The sequence below is a fragment of the Canis lupus genome, chromosome 1 (genome assembly GCF_011100685.1).
Source record: "Canis lupus familiaris isolate Mischka breed German Shepherd chromosome 1, alternate assembly UU_Cfam_GSD_1.0, whole genome shotgun sequence".
Lineage (NCBI taxonomy): Eukaryota > Metazoa > Chordata > Mammalia > Carnivora > Canidae > Canis > Canis lupus.
The window spans coordinates 15,664,517-15,672,097 of NC_049222.1; the positions used below are offsets into that span (position 1 = coordinate 15,664,517).

The 7,581-nt window shown below is 37.3% G+C and overlaps 1 long non-coding RNA gene across 2 annotated transcripts in view; it reads left to right on the forward strand.

The window, feature by feature from the left end:
- LOC111090610 overlaps positions 1–7,286 on the forward strand; it is a 69,528-nt gene extending 62,242 nt beyond the window's left edge. The window contains exons 2-5 of one of the 2 annotated variants that reach the window (XR_005353029.1): positions 1,496–1,622; positions 2,007–2,073; positions 3,540–3,641; positions 6,733–7,286. This is a non-coding gene — a long non-coding RNA (uncharacterized LOC111090610). Of the gene's footprint in view, positions 1–1,495; positions 1,623–1,658; positions 2,074–3,539; positions 3,642–6,732 lie in introns of those variants that run through there. The other variant, XR_005353028.1, reaches the window with a different exon arrangement.
- The last annotated feature ends 295 nt before the right edge of the window (positions 7,287–7,581 follow it).

The window sequence follows — 7,581 nt, forward strand, 5'->3', positions numbered from 1 at the left end:
CTGCTGCTTACTGAGAGGTCAGAAACCCCATAGCCGAACAAGAGTGTAAGGATTGAAATCCGAGGCAAGAAGTCTGTTAATTCTCAACAATTAGTTGTAGCCACTAGCTGATGGAAACAAAATGCAAATCAATTTTAGGACTCTGGATAAGATCATATTCTTGGCTTATGCAGAAGGATGTAATTTGCCATACAAAATGTTGATCACAAAAATGGATGTAGAAGAGGAAGCCCTGGACAAGTTGTGATGTTTAATTTAACATTTTAAATGGACAGAGGAGCAGCAACAGTATCACATCATTTGTAAGTGGTACTGAGAATTTCAGGCTATGGTGCCTGTGGCTGCCTCCGGTGAGAACTATTTGTTAACATGGCTTGTACTGGTGTCAGACAACCAGAGGGCTCCTCTCAGCTGTCAATTTCTCTAATGAAGGAAGAGAAGAACATGCACTAGATTTCTGTATTGACTTTCCAAGAGCTAGTGCAAACCTCCAGGTGCCAACCTATAAATACTTCTGAAAACAAGGTTGAGAGTCTCTTTCATATTGGCGCTTTTAATCTATTCACACCAATATCAGCCAAGTAAATAGAGCAGAACTTCAGGAACAAGGCATGGTTTTGACTAAAACGGTTTAAAATTTAACTTTATTATGTATCTTGATAGGATTTTGTGTGGAAAGTTGGAGAGGGTTTCTGTGACTGATAAAAACCTGATCTCTCTGAAATGTTTGATTTATACAGATTCTTTCCATAACAATTATATGATTTAAAAAAATTTAACTACCTTTCTTTGCCAAGACGATAGCAATCTTTTTTAGTTCGTCTTATAATTTATCTCCAAAATGCCTGTCTTCATAATATGCTGATCATTAGAGTAATGCATTTTTGATGACAATGGGTAATAAATAACATTTCAAAGCCTATTTCTAGGCATTGATTGATGTACGTATTGTTTTGTCTGCTGTGTTTAATGACCACGTCTTACTTTTCCTAGTTTTTTTAGCAGCACCTGCTGAGGAGTAAATGAGAACTGACCTGTTTTGAAATCCTCTTCCAGAAATAAAACTCTCATCCCATTACTTTTGTGGCTGGGGAGAGGATTTGGCACACACATTGTCATTCATTTGCAAATGCAAAGTCACCCACTTGAAAGCCTGTTCACTCTGAGGAGGATATAGTCTATCAAACAAGATCAAGGGTACTTTTTATAGACTCACAAACATCTCTCTTTATGTACATACATAAAAGGAGCTGATAAGAATAGAATTTCTCTCACTGGGAAAAGTCCCCTAAGTAAAAATACCCGGTTCTATGAAATTTATTGATCATAAAGGGGAAGTATTCTTGCAAAAGTGCTGCTAAGCGACCGGGGCTCTATTGATACATAACACTTATATGGCTCAGTACTACTGAGAAACTCTCTCATGTGCTCTCTGGGAAAAACCAGTTCAGACAAATTCCTAATGAGACTTTACCCATCTTTATATCACTTGCAGATAGCCACTTGGCTGTATGCCTACGGATATTAAACCCTGGGAGATGGGACAAGGCTTTGCTTGGGGTCTCATTCGGCCTGGCCCCTCCTCACGCTCCGACTCTCTTCCCACTGGGCACAAGCCACAGGTCAGTGACTACCAGTAAGATTCTATGTCAGCAAGGGGAAAACATACCAGTCCTACCAGTTGTCTGACTCAATTTTTAAATTTTTTTCTTTCTAGCACTATTCACTTTTTTCCTTATAAGAATGTCCTGTGACTTCAGGTGTTGTGCAGTTGTTGGTTTCATTTGTTTCTTCCTTTCTTGCTGACTTACTTTTATTTTTGGAAATATTGTATATTGTCCAATAAGGGAGCACTGGCATCTAAGTTCAGGAAAGAAGAATAAAAAGGGTAGAAGAGGAAGAAAAAAAAGCTCATGGAGAGAGACTAAGAATTATATATAAATTCAATGTGAGAAATGGTCACTCATATGCAGGATTTAAGTAAGTCATCTTGATATTTGCTTCAGATTCTGAAATGGCTGAAAACCGTCAAGAACTTCTATTTTATTTGATTGCCAACAATGAGATAAGCAGGTAAGCTTGTTCTATTTTATTTTATCTTTTACTTTTTGAAAATATGTTTACTTTCTTAATTCTTATTTACCCTGAATTAGATAAAGCACATACTTTGGTAAATATGATGTTGGATATTATTTTTCTAGGACCCATCCATAAAATGTTTCCAAACATGAATTAATAATGATTTCTGATCTCTCTTTGGTAATTCATTATTTCCTTGTTTGACTACTTTTGTTTCTTTGGCCTATAGGTCTCTGGAGATAGCATAGATTACGTAGACACTTTCCTTTTCAGCCATCCTAATTTAATGGTTTGAAACCATTAAATTCACTCCTTATCTGTTGGTATTCATTCATTTGCCAACCTTTCATCAGCTTTAGTCAATTTCCATTATTCAGCCAATCAGATTAAAAATTATGTATTTACTGTCAATACATGCCCAATACTAGATGCTGTAGGGAAATTCAGAAAAGTCTCACATTGTTCTGATTTCAATGGGCACATTATCATAACTGATTCTAACCTGGACACAGAGTTGATTCTCTGCAAATCTGTTTGTCATGGTAGACATTCATAACTACCAGATCTATTCACGTTCCTAATGTGTATTCTATGAGGAATAAGAAGGTGACTGAAAAAACTAAGCATTTAGGCTCAATGGCTATTTAAATTGGAGGGGTTTAATATTTTCAAAATATCCCCATTGACATATAAGTACATTTGTTGGTTGTCAATGTGTACTTATAAATGAGAGGAAAAATGCACAGTGGGCATTTGTTAAAATGGATAATTGTTTTTAACTTAAGTAACATGAAACTTAATAAATTGTGAATTCAATTAGCCTGGAAGAGAAGATAGAGATTTTGGAAAAGTTGGATATCTTTTTTTGTTTGTTTGTTTAAGTTATAAATTAGAAAGGAAAGATTTAAATGCTTGGAAGCCTGAATCACAGAAGTTTAAGATTTCTAGTTGGCTATCTCCAGGGCTTTGGAGATACCATTTTGGCTGAAATGAATTTGGTGACACAACCTAAGTCAGTGTCCTAAATAATAATCCTTTCAGTCGTATAAGATGCCGTTATAGAATGCTACTGCTGAACTGTGGTTAAACGAGAACTACTGCCTAGAAAATGATAACTATCCCTGCTTACATGTGTACCATATATAAACACACATGTGTACGTACATAGATACATACAGATAACATATATTCATGCATATGGACACATATAAAATATGACTTTATATGACAGCTCTCAAGGAGTGGTCCATGGATGCTTCCCAGGGAATTATATAATAAAATTGAAACACAAAAGAAATCACTTGTCTTGCTGTCAGTCTCAAACACCAGTTCCAGCAGGTGCTTTCTTTCCATCCTAAAAATGGGTTTCTGTTGTTACGCTTAGACATCATTGTCATTGCCGCTAAGATCTTGAGGGAAGTACTGCTTCTCATTTATTTTTGTATCTTACCATCTTCTAGCTCAGCTCCTGATCTACACTGAGTGAACTATGAAATTTGAATAAGAAATATGAACCTTTGGGTACCTTCTTGTATGAAAATTGTCATCTTTCTAGTCCAAAGGTACGTCTCTGGGGACTGTAATCCTATGTGCATTATGAAATGATGTGGGATAAGCCCTGTAGAGGAAGAACAGAATACCATCTAACTTGCAGTCATCATCTGGGATAGTAACTGTCTTAAGTGGTAAAAAATTACTGTCAGTGCTTTCTAGAGCCATTAGGAACTTGCTGCACCCTGGAGTGCCGTGAGCCATAAAAGCAGAGTGGAGATAAACACACCCTGGGGTGTCATGAGCTGTGAAGCACAGATGTGTTCACCCATATTATGATAACCGTTGCTTAGAGAAATCCTGTTTTGAGTAAAAGAAGAAAAAGAAGGAAATATGCCTTTTGCTATGCAATAAAGATGTAGCAGTTTAATCTCTCATTTCTTAAGCACACGGGGCAATGGAACTGGGAAGTTTTACATGAATATATCTTTCTCTTTAGAAGCTCCTTTCAGTATCACAAAAGGAGCCTCTTAAAGTGACGTTGTAAGGCCTGACTGTACGTTATATACAGGGACTGAATAAAGCAAACCAAAACTTCATCCTTAGCCTCAGGGCTTTAACAAAGTTATCTGGTTGGTAAATATTGCCAGACTTCAGTTACTTTCCTTTTGTTCAGGAAAAAGAAATAACAGAGCTCCTTAGTTTTTGTATCTGCACAAAACTGGAGTCAAAAAAGTTGGGTTTATTTCTTGGCTTTGCTATTAGCCAAAAGCTAACTTGTGCAATTCACTTATAAAAATGAAGGCTGTATGGGGTGCCAGGGTGGCTCAGTTAGCTGAGTGTCTGACTCTTGGTTTTGCTCTGGTCGTGATCTCAGGGTCGTGGGATCAAGCCCCCAGTTGGATTCCACTCTCAGTATGGAGTCTACTGGGCCTCTTTCTCCTCTCCCTCTCCCTTTTACCCCCTCAAATAAATAAGTAAATCTTTTTTAAAAATCATTTTAAAAAAAAGAAGGCTATAGGGGATAATCTCTAAGGCCACATACAGGTCTGACATTCTAAATAGATGCTTACCTATCTCTCTTTTAGGTCAAATTCATAGTACCTGAAGTATAGCCAGACTTGATTGAATTGGGGTTTATACATTCAAGCCCCTGGTAAATTCTAAATTTTAAGGAAAGTTTTAGCACCAGCTGAACACATAATTTGGATCTCCAGTGTAGACATTATCTCAAGAAGATTCTCACTGGTAGGTGTCAGATCTGTTAGTGTTTCACTTAGCAGGATGAGATTGAAGAGGTATTAGATATAGTTCCTCAAGGCAAAGCTGATGTATGTGATTATGTTGTTGAAGAACATTCTCAGTTGCTCTTGGATATCTCAAATGAAAACAAAGTATATTCATATATTCCTAAAAAATACTTCTAAAAGTTGTTGGCATTATAAGTGTGTTGCTAATCAGAGACAAAGTGAGCAAATTTCATGAGGTAGTCATGGTGAAAATATCAAATTTTATGGTTTGTCACAGACTAATAAGCAAATAATATTAAGGCTGTGCAAACTCTTTTTCAATAACTTGAGCGATTATCAAAGATTACACAGGGCATGTTTAGCAAAAGAACAAAAACTAATAAATATGAACATCAATCTGCGAGCTGTGCCTCATTAATTCTTTACACACCAGTGAAATTGGAATAAAGCAAGAAATATTCATTGTATAATAACCAGGGACTTGTGTAGAGAAGTTTTAAAATACTATTTTTCGTTAATAATTTAAGAGAATAGATGAAACTACTATTTCAGGAAAGTGAGTTGGCATTGCCTGGATTTGGCACTGAAAAGACTGTTGTGCTATAAAGAATGAACCTGACTCAAAGCCTTTCCCCCAGCTTCTGGCAGGTGATCTCTAGGTTCCTGAAATGTCCTGTCTGTAAGAGTATATATATATATATATATTTATATATATATATATATATATATATATATATATATATATATATTTTTTTTTTTTTTTTTGGCTGGGGGTTTGGTCACTGAACAGACTAACAATGTGATTTCTCATGGGGGCTTTGGCCCATATTGTATCAGACATCCAGAGGAACTAGAGACTAAAGGTATTATCCTGATCTCTCAGAAGATGGGAGACTAATGGTCGGCCATACAGGTATGTGATCAGTATGGTATCTGGACACCAAAGGCTGGTTGAGCTTTTCTGGTTGGTGGTACTTCATGTGTGTATTGCCACTCATCATGGCTGGGAGAGGAGAATACTGTCCTTGACTCCACCGGAAGAGGACAGCTGAAAATTCCTCATTTGGATGCCTCCAGGACTCTGTCCTATGTGTCTTTTCCTTTGTTGATTTAAAAAAAAAAAAAAAGATTTTATTTATTCATTTGAGAGAGAGAGAGAGCACATAGGCTGGGAGGTAGGAGGGAGAAGCAGACTCCCTGCTCAGGGAGGGAGCCTGACATGGGGCTTGATCCCAGGACTCTGGGATCGTGACCTGAGCCAAAGGCAGACACTTAACTGACTGAGACACCTGGGCACCCTTTCCTTGTTGATTTTAACTAGTATCTTTCCCCCTAATAAACTGTACCATGACTAAAATAGACTTCAGTAACTTTTGTGATTCATTTTAGTGAATCACTACATTTGAGGATGGTTTTCAGAAATCCTCAAACTTGCCATTGGTATCAGAAGTGAAGGCAGACTTGTGGGGGCTAGTTCCTTATATATTGTAATTTGGGTAACTGCCTAAGGTCATAAATAAAACCAAAGCAATGACAAAAATAAGGTAAATAAAACATACACACACACACACACACATTCTTGCATGTGTGCATACCCACAAGATAAAATGAATGTGTGCATACAAGTTACATATATGCTAACATATATTTTGTGTAATTATCATTTTTGCTCACCCCAAATCACTTCCCCATTTGTTTTGTTTTGATAACAAAATTCCCCCTTTTTCATGGTTACACATTCTGTACCCATCACGTCCCACTCTCAGTCACATGACCCAGCCTTGGTTAATCAGAGTCCTCCCTGAGGCCCTATCTTCCAGAATGACAGGTTTCCATGATCATGCTAGACTGAAGTCCTCTCTGAGATTTGTCTGCTTAGAGCTATTAAGGAAACATCTCTCTTTTTTTCTAGAGTTGCCACAAGACCAAGATACATGCTTGGGATTGCTGATAGCCATTTAGGCATCTGTGCTACACCCTAAGGAAGTGCTGCTTTTAAGAATGAAGAACCACATAGAGAAAAGAAATGTCAAGAAATAGAAATCTAGTGGAACAATTTGATTTGATTTCTTGAGTTCTACACTCATTGTGTTTCCTAAATATCTGAGCCCATGTTCTCATTCTGCTTTTTGCCAGAATAGATCAAAGATTTTTTAAAAAAATATGTCATTTATTTACTTATTTGAGAGAAAGAGAGGGGGAGGCAGAGGGAGAGGCCAAGAATATTAGATGCCCTGCTGAGTGTAGAGCCCCACATAGGGCTCCATTTTACAACCCTGAGCTCATGACCTGAGCCAAAATCAAGAGTCAGGTGGTGCCCACTAAGTCATGCAGGTGCCCTTAGATTGAAGGGTTTTTGTTTTATTTTGTCACAAATTAATACTAGATACTAAAAAAAATAAATAAAAAATAAAAAAATAAAAAAAATACTAGACACTATCAGCATTTTATATATATATGGATCCCTGGGTGGCACAGCGGTTTGGCGCCTGCCTTTGGCCCAGGGCACGATCCTGGAGACCCGGGGTCGAATCCCACGTCGGGCTCCCAGTGCATGGAGCCTGCTTCTCCCTCTGCCTGTGTCTCTGCCTCTCTCTCTCTCTCTCTCTCTTTCTGTGTGTGTGACTATCATAAATAAATAAAAATTTATAAAAAAAAAAATATATATATATATAAATGTGTGTGTGTGTGTGTGTGTGTGTGTGTAATAAAGATTTAGGTTTACAACAAAATCAAGAAGAAGGTACAAATGTTTCCCATA